Here is a 14,992-nt window from a genome sequence, read left to right as displayed (position 1 = left end):
GAGAAAGACAATTATCATATGATTTCTCTCATCTATGGAACATAAGAACTAGGATGATCGGTAGGGGAGAAAGGGATAAAGAAATGGGGGGTAATCAGAAGGGGGAATGAAACATGAGAGACTATGGACTGTGAGAAACAAACTGAAGACTTCAGAGGGGAGGGGGTGGGGGAATGGGATAGACTGGTGATGGGTAGTAAGGAGGGCACGTATTGCATGGTGCACTGGGTGTTATATGCAACTAATGAAGCATCAAACTTTACATCGGAATCCGGGGATGTACTGTATGGTGATTAACATAATATAATAAAATAAAAAAAAGAAGGTGTGGTATATATATAGAGAATATTACTCAGTCATAAAAAAGAACAAAATCTTCCATTTGCAACAACACGTATGGATCTAGAGAGTATAAAGTGAAATAAATCAGAGAAAGACAAATACCATATAATTTCATTCACATGTGGAATTCAAGAAACAAAGAAAAAAAGAGACAAACCAAAAGCCGACTCTTAACTATAGAGAAGAGACTGATGGCTACCAGAGGATAGGAGGGTGGGGGGAGGGTAGGGGAAATAGGTGGTAAGGATTAAGGGAACATTTACCATGATGAGCACTAAATAATGTGTAGAATTGTTGAAACACTATTTTGTACACTTCAACTAACATAACATTGTATGTTAACTATACCGGAATTAAATAAAAAAGTGGGCTTTCTGAGTCAGAGGTAGGTATAGATGTAGCTTCTTAGGTATTCCCAAATTTCCCTCCCAAAAACTTGTGCTAGTTTGTATTCCTACCAGTAATGTATGGGAGTGCCTGTTTTTCTACAGAATGTGTTGTCATGTTTTTAAATTGTTGCCAATCTGATAATTATATACCAGTATAGTTAAATTTGTATTTCTGTAATTGTGAGTGAGGTTAAATACCTTTTCCTATATTCAGAGGTCATTTTTATAAGTTGTTTGTGAATTGCCTTTTCTTGCCTTTTTTCCATTTTAATGAGTTTTTAAAAATTCTTTTCCCCTCAGTTTTTAAGTTCTTTATATATTAGCAATATTAGTATTCTATCTATAGTTAGAGCTATGTTGTAAACACTTTTTCAAAGTTGTTGTCTTTGACTTTTATTTATGATTTTTTCATCATAAATATAAATTTTTATTTTTATATAGCCAATTTTCAATTTTTAAAAAATTGCCTCTGGGTTTGAGTCCTAGTTAGGAAATCTTTTCTTACACCAAGTTTGAGGAGGAATTTACTTATTCACCTGTGTTTTCTTCTAGTATATTACTTTTTTTTTTTTTTTTTACATTTAGATCCCTGTTACGTTTGGAGTTTATTCTTATGTATGGTGTGTGAAGTGTGGATCTAATTTTGTTTTATTCGAAATGGCTATCCTGCTGTTTCAGAGCAATCTATTAAAGTTACAGTATTTTCCCTAGTAATTGTGATGCCACATTTACCATATATTCAAGTTCCATAGGTACTTGGGTCCATGTCTGGGTTTTCTTATCTATTCTCTTTGTTGGTCTATTCATGCACCAGTACCACATCATTTTAATTATGAAGACTGTATAGCATATTTTATGTTGATTAGAACCATTCCTTCTTTCCAGTCTTTCCTTTTCAGTGTATTCTTGGATTGTCTTGCATGTTTGTCTTCCCACATGATTTTTAATAACCACTTGTCTACCTCCATAAGAAAGCTTATTTGTGTCTTTCTTGGGATTGTGTTAAATTTTACATTAATTTAGAAAGAATGGACAATTTATGATTTTGAGTCATGCCATCCAAAAACTGGGAGTATTGGTGTGCGTGGGTAGCTGAGTAGGTTAAAGCCTCTGACTTTTGATTTTGGCTCAGGTCATAATCTCAGGGTCATGAGATTGGGTCCTGTGTTGGGCTCAGAGCTGAGCATGGAGCCTGCTTAAGATTCTTTTCCTTTTCCTCTGCCTCTCCTCTCCTAGCTTGCACACTCTCTCTCTTAGAAAATAAAAACAAAAACGGAGTGTCTCTCCATTTGTCCGGCTTTCCTTCTATAACTTTCAGGGGTGTTTTCCTCACATCGTTTTTACACCTTTCGTTTTACATTTATTCCAGAGTATTTAGTCTTCTTTGCTGTTAATGTAAATGAAGTTTTTCTATGATGATGTCTTCTCATTAGTTATTATATGTGTATATGAAAAATAATTTCTGAATGCATTCCTTTTTTCCTGCTACCTTTAACTTATTTTGTCATGGGAGTTCATGCCTTTTCTTGACTTCAGCCAGAAATAAATTTTTATTATGATAAGCCTTTGAGATTTGGTTCATTTGTTACAGTAGTTAGCCAGTTTTGACTAATACAAGGCAGACGTGATTTTAGTCCTTTCTCATAATAAAGAAACTGAGACCAGAGATATTGATAAATTTGCCCAAGTTCACAGGAGAGAGCAGTGGGCAAAACTGGCCTTTTAATCAAGATCCTGTGCTATTAACCACTGCATAATACTCTGTCCTCAAAGGATGGGCTCCCCACGTGTCTTGTTAGTTTCTGTTTGAAAAAGAGAAAAAGTTGGGGCGCCTGGGTGGCACAGCGGTTAAGCGTCTGCCTTCGGCTCAGGGTGTGATCCCGGCGTTATGGGATCGAGCCCCACGTCAGGCTCCTCTGCTATGAGCCTGCTTCTTCCTCTCCCACTCCCCCTGCTTGTGTTCTCTCTCTCTCTGGCTGTCTCTATCTCTGTCGAATAAATAAATAAAATCTTTTAAAAAAAGAAAGAAAGAAAGAAAAAAAAACAGAAAAAGCAAGTTGATACATCATCCTCCTTTTCTTCATCTGCTGTGGCAGCCATATTATTAATACAGGGAACTGAGTGGGAGTATAAGGAGGACAGATATGGATGGATAATAGCACTGGACTGGATCAGCAAGCAAGACAGATTTAAGAGAAAGGGAGTTTCATTGCACTTCACAGACTTCATATAGATAGAAAACTATGTAAGATTTTTGGCTACAGAATTCATAAAAGCTCAGTTCTGGTCCACTTTCCAGTTCGCTTCTAGTGTGCAATCAGTGTGACCTTACAAAAATGAAAATACTTAAATATCATTCCCCTTCCTCAAATCTTTCAATGGATTCACTTGGTCTCAGAAGAAAGGCAGAACTTCACATGGCCTGTACTTCAGTCTCCAGGCCCAGCTCCATGCTTCACCACAGTGCTGCTCTAGCCCTAGCAAAGTACCTGCAGCACTTCATCCTTCTACATCCCATCCAGACCGCCTCTTCCCCAGGAGGCCTTTCCTGATCCCTGCATTATATACCCCTTGCACGCCTTCTGTAGGGACTTTGTTCTAACCTTTATCACATTGTATTTTATCACTTAATTGTCTGTCATAAACTCTTGAGGGTACAGACTATTTTAATTTTAGATTCTAAATTCCAGTACCATGTTTTTTGTAGTAGGTACTTCATATGTTTGTTGACTGACTGAATAAATATTATTTTCTTACCTTTTTTTAAATTTCATGGCACACTCTTATCTCTTCTTTTGATAGTTTCTTCTTGCATGGGAAGTCATTTTCCTATATCCTCAGGATTGTCATCATTATGAGCTGTGGACTGTCATAAACATTTCAGACTTTCAAGAGAAACCTCAAATCTATGATCTAAGATTTTTTAAAGAAAACAATCAACTATATATTTTTTCCACTTTCTTTTCTGTCTGGGAATGATTTGTAGCTGTCATTGGGATGAATAATCCATGGCCTTTTATAAAACTCAAACCTGAAAATGTTCTTTGAAATCTGATCGTGCCATTTCTAAAAGGCATCAAAAGTCTGGTCCAACTCTGGCCATTGATATTTTACAAGTATCAGATGTATTCTCTGAACTATTTTTCTTTACCTATGGCAGTGATAAGAGCTAGTTTTTATTGAGCTCCATCTATGTATTAGACACTGTTCTCAACATATGACATATAGATTACTTTATGCAGATTTAATTTTTCACCATATTCTCATAGATGAAGAAGCCAAGGCACACAGAGCTTAAGTAACTTGCCCAATAGTAATAAAAGGAACTGAGATTAGGTTTTCAGGGGAGCCCAATCTAGAGTTTATATTCTGAAATTGCATTAGGCCACTTTCTTCATGTATACTTCACCCTATTATGCTTCCTGGAATATGTAATGTTGTTTGTGTGCTACATGTATGTCTATTATTAGATCCCCAATGAGACCCTAAGATCTTTCTTTGGAGGGAGTAGTCTTGCTCTTTAGCCTCTACAATATGTTGTATAGTGCTAGACACATTGTGTGACTATTTCATAAACACATGCTCAGTTGCTTTTAAAAGTTTATTTAAATTCACCCCCAATCTTAGGAAATTGTATATAGGGATTTTAACAAGTTAGGATAAAATAGCATATTTTTAAAATCTCTAAATTTGTTGATCTAAGAAATGAGTTTATGATTATTATTATTATAAATGCAACAGGAACTGAAGAAGGAGAGAAGATCCTCATGACATCATCCGTTGATTGTCTCTCTTCCCTGTCAGGCTCCTACATGGATATAATGATGCTTTGATGAATATTAATGAAACGGAGTGACTTGTGACGTATTTTGTTTGTACTTATGCTGATTAATAAAATGTTAATTTTACTCGTTCTTTTCATAGCTTGCTCTCCTGAGGGTCACGATTGTTTTCTGAAGGAGTAGGAAGCTTGTTATTACTGTATGAAGGTCGAACTGAATTCTTCTTTACCTCAAGGACACCCTCAACTAAGCTTGTGTACTCCAACTTTCCTGTAATGATGCATGTCCTTCTCATCTGGAATGCCACCCAGTACCTGGGAGGTTAAAATATTCCCCCATGCCACAGTGGATGGGGTTTAGGGAGGGCATAGTGGTATCAACCATCAAGAAAATAATAACTTTTCACTCTTTCTTTAATGCAAATGGATCCCAGCAGTGTGCCAAACTTATCTGAACATGTCTGAATTTACTGAATGTATGTTTACAGAATAGATCTAGTAAGTTACAATTCCATTACTCTCTTAAACCAATGTCAAACTCAAGAAAGCAAAAGGGAAAATAAGTGTATATATTATACACTTATAATATATACAAAGCTCAAAGCTTCTATAAAAGATTAGGTCTTCCCAGAACTTTTGCCACATTATCTTTTTTATTAATAACTTCTTATTCTAATCATTTTGGATTACAAAAATAATACATGTTTTTGGTAGAACTATTGAAAATCAGAAATGCATTTTTAAGTGTTTAGTTCCTAATCTCTTCATTCAAAGATACCCACTGTTAATATTTTGGGGTGTGTGTGTGTGTGTGTGTGTGTGTGTGTGTATTTCCACTAACTCAGCCTTCTATCATGGACATTTTTTAGATCACTTAAGATTCTTCAATGACCTTTTAAAAAAGGTTTTATAATGTCTACTGATAACTGTATAATGTTCTATTTAATATCTGACATTGCTGTATATTTTGATGCTTTCACTGGGTTGACCACCAGCTTGTATGCTGTCTGAATTAGAGTGGAAAGTAAATCATGAACTGCATAAACACAGAGGGAGATTTTCTAAAGGAAGGAAGCAACCTTCATCTTCCCAATAAAATCCTGGAATTGGAACATTAAGAAAAAGAAGTTCTTTTTTTTGGTAAAAGGCCCCAGAACTCAGATGCTTATCTAAGGTTTTTTTCAAAATGATTCAAGTCCAATGGAGCTCTGTTCATGTCTGAAATCCCTCACCACTGTGCAAGGGTAGGATAGTGACAAGAGCACATCTTTATCACACTTACAGCAACTTCATTTTCTTAAGCCAAGCTGAAAATATCACAAATACAGCCTTACACATAGTGCTTTGGTTGCCCCCAGTGCTTACCAACTGCTGGGAGGACTTAAGGGAATGAAAATTGCAGATAAAATCAAGAGACATTTTTACAACCTTAGAACTGGCACAGCCATATCACCTCTACATTTACCTTTCTATTCCTGTGTAATGTAAACACCTGCTTTGAGATATATTTACCCAGAAAACACTGGTGACTAATTTGTCAGCTAAAAGATCACAAACTAAAAGGAATTAGATTAGTCTTAAAAAAAAATTAGATTGAGGCATGTAGTGAGAGAAATAAAAGGAAAACTTCACTTTTGTATTCTATGCAATGAAGCATACAAGGCTTTTATAGCATGGAAGAGCACATTAAAAAAAAAAGGAAGAGCACATTAAAATATATACTATTTTATACCTGTTAAAGTGTAAAAGATTAAACTAATGAGTATGGGCAAGGATGTGGAGCAATGGAAACTGTCACACAGTGCTGGAAAATCACAGAGCAGTTATGTATGATCTTGTAAAGCTAAAAGTATATATGCCCTTCCATAGATCTTAAGGAAAGCCAGAGAAAAATTAGGGTGTTTTTTTAGTCTTGTCTTTTAACATAATGAGGTATAAATTAAGATGAAACTTCAAAGTCAGATGTCTTCATCCTTGCTAGGGCTCAGGAGAAAGATTTTGGAGCACTGGTATACAAGGACAGAGCAGCGAGAGCATCTTCCTCAGGCACAGGCACAGGTAGTGAGGGGGGCATTGAGAATTTAAAAACAAATATAACCAACTAAAAGTCTGCTTTCTTATTATCACCCTGTGTCAACATTTCTAAACAGTATTCCTCCCTGAATAAAAGTCTGAGTTCTTTACAATTATCGTGGTTATTGTAAAATTACTTTATCCCTTCATTATCGTTGTTTTCTACATGGAAGTTAATTCAGAGAACTTTCAGTGATGCAGTCAATCTCTAATACTCATAGACTCAGCTAATAATACCTCAGGGGATAATGGGATTGAAGGGAGGTTTTCTAGAACAGAGTATATTCCACCAAATTAGTAGATAAAGGGAAGGAGTCAGTAGAAAGGGATGAGTTAAAGAGAAGGGGTAGTATATAATTAATGCACCAAAGTCTATAGGCTTTTGTAGTTGTGGCTCCCTTTGGTGACTCTGAGCCTGACCCTGACTTTGCTTGACTGAGACAGTAACACATATGATGCAAACAGAGACTTGTAAAGTGATTGCACACAGAGGCTTGCTCTCTTTTGGCCCTTGGGGGGATCACTAGCAATCACTTACTAGTATGTGAACAGACCCTGGATGTTTTTGATGATGAGTGACACGTGGCCTAGCCACTTTTGTCACCTCAGCTAACATCAGGCCAATTTCCAGACATGTGAGTAGGGCTATTCTAGACCATCCGGTCCCAGGTAGGTCTCCAGCTGGTCATGTGAGTGAGTACAGATACACAAGCAAGCAGAAACATCCAGCTTACCTTTAGACTTGTGAGCAATGCTGTACGATTATTGTTTTAAGCCACCAGGTTTTGAGGTGATTTGTTACACAGCAAATACAAAGTCCTTGAGTAGGTGAGTAAGGATGGAATAGAAGGCAGAGGCAGAAGGAGACTAATTAGTCTTGGATATGATATCATATATACATATTGATATTCAAGATCCTGCCCCCCCCAAACACACACACCCTTTCCCCCACTTCCCTCAGGGTGAGGGAAAAGAATGCAGTCTCTGAGCTGAAACTGCCCAAATTTAAATCCTGGCTTTGTTCTTTACTGGCTGAGTGATCTTTGGCACACGTCTTACTCATCTGTAAAATTGAGATGATAGCATTTACCTCAAAAAGTTGTTGAAAAGATGAAGTGATATTATATAGATAAGGATCTGGATCCTTAATAAATGTTTTAAATGTTAGCTAAGTAGGTACCTGGGTGAAGATACAGCATAAACTGGAGATAAAATGATAGGGGAAGTTGAGAAAGTATCAGGGAACATCAAAATTTTCAGGAATACAGGATGTAAGACACCTTCAGAAAATAAAAGAACAGTAATAATCTAAGGATAAAGGAAATAAATGGTGGTGAAAATTTTTTAAGAAGGTGATTATGGAGGAATTTTTCAGAATGGTTGAATAACAGTGATAGTCTAATTAGAGTTAAAAAGAACACGTATATGGAAGCCACACTCAGCACAGTTCCAGTTTTCTACAACAGTGCCCAGTTGCTCAGGAGTAGAATTAGAGAGAGAAAGTAATAGGATCGTTGGATGGCAGATAGACGAAGAAATGGGATTGGGGGAGCTAATACTAGTTGACCATAAAGCCTGAGTTGGCCTGGAAGCAAAAGAGATCATAAAGGAACTGATTGAGAGAATGGAATGGGGTCAGAGAGCAAAGAACAGGAGTCACATAGACCTACTTGAAAGTAGGAAGCTGCCGCTTTCTTAGTTGGTGGATAGTATCATTTTTACCCTTAGTGACTTGCTCCCTTGCCTAAAGCCAGTTGTCCTGTTAGCCTACGATTTTGCATGGTTTTTGTTCCAGAAAACATATTTTCTGAACTTCTTTAAGGAACACTAAACTATTTAAAAGAGAGCTCTGGTTTTAAAATCCAGCCAATCTTGAAGAATGTTGCTATGGCTGATGTCAGGGTCTTTACTGCCTGAGCTCTCTTCTAGGATTTTTATGGTTTCAGATCTCACATTTAGGTCTTTAACCCATTTCGAGTTTTTGTTTGTGTATGGTGTAAGGAAGTGGTCCAGTTTCATTCTTTTGCATGTAGCTGACCCATTTTGGATGGAGCTAGAGAGTATAATGCTAAGCGAAATAAGTCTGTCTGAAAAAGACAAATACCATATGACTTCGCTCACATGTGGAATTTAAGAAACAAAACAAATAAGCAAAGGGAAAAAAGAGAAAGAGAAACCAAGAAAGAGACTCTTAACTGCAGAGAACAAACTGATGGTGACCAGAGGGAAGGTGGGTGGGGGGATGGGTGAACTGGGCAATGGGAATTAAGGAGTGCACATGTTGTGATGAACACTGGGAGATGTATAGAACTGTCGAATCACTGTGTTGTGCACCTGAAACTACTATAAACTGTATGGTAACTGTATTGGAATTAAAATAAGATTTATGAAAATGCAGCCAATCTTGGTGGCTCTCTTCTGAGGATGCTGTGCCTATTAGATGATCTGTCTCATCTACTAAACTTTTTCTACAAGTGACCCTTATTAACCTTGCATGTTAGGCAGGTAGAAACAAGATTTTATCTATAGTACTCGGATGTGCATCTGGCCATATTTGAACATCCTCTGAATCTAGCCATATTCAAGCATCCGCTTATCTGCTGAGTGAGGCTGGAAACTCCTGCCTCTCCTCTCTGCCTTCTTAGGATCACCCCTTTTCCGGATGCAGCTCATGTGCTCAGTCTACAGAGTCCGTCCCAGTTGTTCCAGCCCTATATAATGTCTTCCTTTTCAAAATCTTTACAGCAACTCATCTGACACTTAGCATGTGCTATCTTTTATTCTAGGTTTTCTTAAAGCCCAAGAATCAATACATTTTAAAGCCAGAAAAGGTTTCAGAGAATACCTAATCCAATTTTCTCATTTTGCTGATGAGAAACCTGGAGACACTGAGTAAGTGACAGAACCGAGTGACCAGAACCCTGCCTGCCTTTGTCATTATTTGGTATTTTTGTACCGTGTTATATGTAAGTCTAAAGAGGAAGTCAGGTTCCTCAGCACAAGGACTTCTTTGAATCAATAGCATTTACGTGTTGGGATCCTCAATAGATACTCTCCCACAGTGACACGTTGCTTTACCAAACTGCACGAGACAGCTGAAAGAGGAACAAATTCTTGTGTAGGACAGATTTTATAGTTAAAAAAAATTGTTTTTCCAACTCTTAGATGTATAAGGTTTTCAGAATAAAATGTATTTGAAAGTTTTTGTTTGTTATATAAGATGTTCAGGTGTTTCCATCTTTGTTATTACAAGCAAAAGGAAATTAACCAACCTTAGTTTTGTTCCTTTAATTTACTGCTAAGTGTGGTCTTCTTTAGGATGTACATGAACCATTTCTAACTGGTGTAGGTTACAGACACTTGTTTGAATCCCAGAAGAGGAAAATTCTCCATCCAGCCTTTTTGCCAGTTAACTGGAAGAAGCTTACCTTTGTGGTTCTTGATTTTAATAAAAGAGCATCAAAGAGTCAATTTAATAAACAAAAACATTTATGCAATTGAACTTAAATTGTTAAATGGATTGGACAAGAATGGAAAAAGCAAAAGAAAATATAAAAATATAAATTGGGAGCTAAACAAATATTGTTACTAGAAATTACTAATTTCTCCAGTTTTGAATTTTAATTACAAAAAATCAATCTATTACCCAAGATTATTCATTACCTATAATACGTGACTTGTCATTCATTGCCTTGAACAACTTCTCTGAACCCATTTGAAAACTGAGTACAGAGCCTGCCATTTTCATTGCAAGTCCACCTGTGACCATGTTAAGAAGACATTACCCAGCATAGTTTAATCAAAGCTTACTGGGAACACTATCACGATGTAATCAATGCTCTACATGCTCATTTCAAGACGGTGGCTTTGCTTTGAAATCTCAGGACAAGTTTGTGAGCATCCCAAAATAGAAAAATTCTTCCAGTAATTCTTCCGCTGAGCGTAGTTGGGGCATTCCAGCCATACAGTTCTCCTTCCTACTCTTCTGTTCACCTTCCTCCTTCTGCTTCTTCCCTCGCAACAGAGAAATGACAGCCACCACCCACTTGCAGTCAGTTCTCCTAATTCCACCCACAGGAACCAAAACATAAAGAAAACACATGTATTTGTTTAAATATGTAACTTGCAGACAGCATTTTCAGAGAAAAATATTCTCACCCTCTTGGTGCTAGTCCTCTGTGTGTTTTTCTTCCAGATTTGTTCTTCCCCAGATGATTATAGTTCTTGCTGGCATTTCTCTGAAAGTATATTCAAGACCTGGTTAAGAGTAAGAAAAGCTACCTGAATTTGCAGGCAGCTTCCTGTTGGGCTCACGTTTTGCAGAATGCAAGCTTGGTGTGCAGAAGGTGGGCAAAGTGTTTGAAAAAACAGGAAGCACCTGTGAATGTGTGACTTTATTCCTGGAAGCAGAAGGCTCCCTCTGAGATGGTTGTAGATGCTTCCTGCTGTTTCACCTATGAGCACTTTTGCAAAACCTTTAAATACTTTAAAGACCAAGAATGGGCTTCCAGATGGCAAGATTATTTGGAAAGTCTGGTGCATCTGTGGGCATGGTGGAAATCCACAGCTTTTCTTTTTCTTTCTTTCTTTTTTTTTTTTTTCCTATGCAGGTTTCTCTTTTTGCTGGGGATATTGATATGCCTGAAAATTAGAGTAGGCTTTTAAAAATTATTGTTATTGTGGTAAAAACATAGGCTAACATCTGCCCTCTTAACAAATTTTTAAGTGGAGTGTACAGTGTTGTTAACTATAGACAGAATGGTGAAGAGCAGATCTCTAGAACTGTTTCATTTTTCATGACTGAAACTTTATGCCCGTTTAATAGCAACTCCCAGTTTCCCCTCCCCAGCCCCTGGCAATCACCATTCTACTTTCTGCTTCAATGAGTTTGACTATTTTAGATAACTCATATAAATAGAATCATGCAATATTTGTCCTTCTGTGACTGGCTTATTCCACTTAGCATAATGTCTTCCATATTCATCCATATAGTAGCATATGACAGGATTTCTTTCTTTTTTTAATGGCTAATATTCCATCATGCATATATATTGCATTTTCTTTATCCATTTATCTGTCAGTGAATAAATAAATGTTCATTAGGTTGTTCCCACCTCCTGGCTATTGTGAATACTGCTGCAATAAATATGGGAGTGCACAGATTCCTTCAAGGTAGTGATTGCACTTCTTTTGGATATGTACTCAGAAGTGGGAGGACTAGATCATATGGTAGTTCTATTTTTGATTTTGTGAGGAATCTCCATGTTGTTTTCCATAGCAGCTGCACCATTTTGCATTCCCACCAATAGTTACACGAGGGTTCCAATTTCTCCATATCCTCACCAACACTTGTTTTCTGTTTGGCTTATTTTGTTTTTTTTGATAATGGCTATCTTTGTCATTTTAGGCTGCTATAACAAAAATACCACGAACTGCATGGCTTAAACAATAAACATTTATTTCTCACAGTTCTGAAGGCTTAGAAGTCCAAGATCAAGGCAGGGGCAGATTTGTTCTCTGGTGAGAGCCCCCTTCCTGATTCACAGGAGGTTGTCTGGTCAGTGTGCCCCCATGTGGTAGAGAGAGCGAGATCTCTGGGCTCTTCATCCCCTTACAAAGAGGCTCCACTTCCATAACCTCCTCCATACCTAATTACTTCCCAAAGGCTCTGGCCTCAAATAGCTTCACAACAAAGATTAGACTTCAACATATGAATTTGGGGGGGGGGCACACAAACATTTAGTTCATAGCAGAGGCCATCTTAATAGCTGTGGTGATATTTCATTGTGGTTTTAATTGCATCTCCCTGATGATTAGTAATGTTGAGCATCTTTTCATATACCTGTTGGCCATTTGTTTTGTTTTTTTTTTTTTTGAGAAATATCTGTTCAAGTCCTTTGCCCAGTTTTAACCAGGTTATTAGGGGTTTTTGTTTTGTTTTGCTATTTAGTTGGAGGAGTTCCTTAAGTATATTGGAGATTAACCCCTTATCAGATAAATGGTTGGCAAATATTTTCTCCCATTCTGTAGATTGCCTTTTCACTCTATTGATTGTTGATTTTGCTGTGCAAAAGATTTCTAGTTTGATGTGATTCCACTCATCTGTTTTTGCTTTTTTTGTTTTTCATGTCATTTCCAAGAAATCATTGCCAAGACCAATGTCATGGAGCTTTCCGCCTATGTTTTCTTCTAGGAGTTTTACAGTTTCAGGTCTAATGGTTAAGTCTTTAATCCATTTTGAGTTGATTTTTATGTATGGTGTAAGATAGTGGTCCGGTTTCATTCTTTTGCATGTGACTGTCCTATTTTCTCAACACCATTTGTTGAGGAGACTATCATTCTCCATTGTGTATTCTTGACACCCTTTTTGAAGATCAGTTGACCATATGTATGGGTTTATTTTAGGGCTCTGTCCTCTGTTCGATTGTTCTACATGTCTGTCTTTATGCCAGGACCATACTATTTTGATAGCCATAGTTTTATAATATGTTTTGAAATCAGAAAAAGTGCTGCCCTCTTCATTCCTTTTCAAGATCATTTGGACTATTTAGGTTCCTTTTTGGTTTCATACCATTTCAGGAGTCTTTTTCCAAATCTCTAAAAAATGCCACTGGGATTTTAATAGATATTGCATTCAATCTGTAGATTGCTTTGAGTAGCATGGCCATTTTACCAATAAGTCTTCGAGTTCATGAACACAGGATGTTTTGCCATTAATTTGTGTTTCTTAAATTTTTTTTCAGCAGTATTTTGTAGTTTTCAGTATATAAGTCTTTCATTTCCTTGGTTAAATTTGTTCCTAAGTATTTTTTTTTTTTTGGTGCTATTGTAAATGGGATTGTTTTCTTAATTTCCTTTTTGGATTGTTCATTATTAGTGTATAAAAACACAACAGATTTTTTTTATTATGATATATTAGTGACCATACAGTACATCATTAGTTTTTGATGTAATGTTCCGTGATTCACTATTTGTGTGTAACACCCTGTGCTCCATGCAATACGTGCCCTCCTTAATACCCATCACCGGCCTATCCCAATTTGAAGCCCTCAGTTGGTTTCCCAGAGTCCATAGTCTCTCGTGGTTCATTCCCCCTTCTGTTTACCTCCCCTTCGATTTTCCCTTCCTTCCCCTAACTATCTCCCTGCTATCCCTTATGTTCCACAAATGAGTGAAACCATATGATAATTGTCTTTCTCTGCTTGACTTATTTCACTTAGCATAATCTCCTCCAGTCCCATCCATGTTGATGCAAATGTTGGGTGATCATTCTTTCTGATGCCTGAGTAATAGTCCATTGTATATATGGACCACATCTTCTTTATCCATTCGTCTGTTGATGGGCATCTCAGCTCCTTCCACAGTTTGGCTATTGTGGACAGTGCTGTTATGAACATTGGGGTGCATATGGCCCTTCTCTATGTCTGTATCTTTGGGGTAAATACCCAGTAGTGCAATTGCTGGGTCATAGGGTAGCTCTATTTTTATTTTTTTAAGGAACCTCCACACTGTTTTCCAAAGTAGCTGTACCAACTTGCATTCCTACCAGCAGTGTAAGAGGGTTCCCCTTTCTCCACATCCTCTCCAACATTTGTTGTTTCTTGCCTTGTCAATTGTTGCCATTCTAACTGGCGTAAGATAGTATCTCAGTGTGGTTTTGATTTGAATTTCCTTGATGGCTAATGATGTTGAACATTTTTTCATGTGTCTGTTAGCCATTTGTATATCTTCATTGGGAAAGTGTCTGTTCAGGGGCGCCTGGGTGGCTCATCGCTAAGTGTATGCCTTTGGCTCAGATCACGATCCTGGGCTCCTGGGATCAAGTCCCGCATTGGGCTCCCTGCTCAGTGGGAAGTCTGCTTCTCCCTCTCCCACTCACCCTGCTTGTGCTCACTCTCTCTCTGTGTCAAATAAATAAATAAAATCTTAAAAAAAAAAGGAAAAGTGTCTGTTCATATCTTCTGCCCATTTTTTTATTTGATTACTTGTTTCTTGGGTATTGAGCTTGAGAAGTTCTTTATGGATCTTGGATACCAGCCATTTATCTGTAGTGTCATTTGCATATATCTTCTCCCATTCTGTGTGTTGCCTCTTTGTTTTGTTGACTGTTTCCTTTGCTGTGCAGAAGCTTTTTATCTTGATGGAGTCCCAAAAATTCATTTTTGCTTTTGTTTCCCTTGCCTTTGGAGACGTGTCATGAAAGAAGTTGCTGTGACCAATGTCAAAGAGGTTACTGCCTATGTTCTCCTCTATGATTTTGATGATTCCTCTCTCACATCGAGGTCTTTCATCCATTTAGAGTTTATCTTTGTGTATGGTATGAGAGAATGGTCGTTTCATTCTTCTGTATATAGCTGTACAATTTTCCCAGCACCATTTATTGAAGAGCCTGCCTTTTTTCTACTGG

The 14,992-nt window shown here is 37.4% G+C and overlaps 1 long non-coding RNA gene across 2 annotated transcripts in view; it reads right to left on the bottom strand.

Annotated features, from left to right (window-relative positions):
- Window positions 1-10,914, bottom strand: part of LOC105237230 — a 51,788-nt gene extending 40,874 nt beyond the window's left edge. Inside the window, exons 1-4 of one of the 2 annotated variants that reach the window (XR_004620813.1) lie at window positions 10,744-10,914; window positions 9,858-10,023; window positions 7,320-7,404; window positions 3,489-3,597 (exon numbers count right to left, since the gene is read on the bottom strand). This is a non-coding gene — a long non-coding RNA (uncharacterized LOC105237230). The remainder of the gene's footprint in view (window positions 1-3,488; window positions 3,598-7,319; window positions 7,405-9,857; window positions 10,024-10,743) is intronic. The other variant, XR_004620812.1, reaches the window with a different exon arrangement.
- Between the last annotated feature and the right edge of the window lie 4,078 nt (window positions 10,915-14,992).

This window comes from Ailuropoda melanoleuca, chromosome 15, assembly GCF_002007445.2.
Source record: "Ailuropoda melanoleuca isolate Jingjing chromosome 15, ASM200744v2, whole genome shotgun sequence".
Classification (NCBI taxonomy): Eukaryota; Metazoa; Chordata; class Mammalia; order Carnivora; family Ursidae; genus Ailuropoda; species Ailuropoda melanoleuca.
The sequence above is the reverse complement of the archived record's forward strand: the minus strand, read 5'-3'. Positions and strand labels throughout refer to the sequence as shown.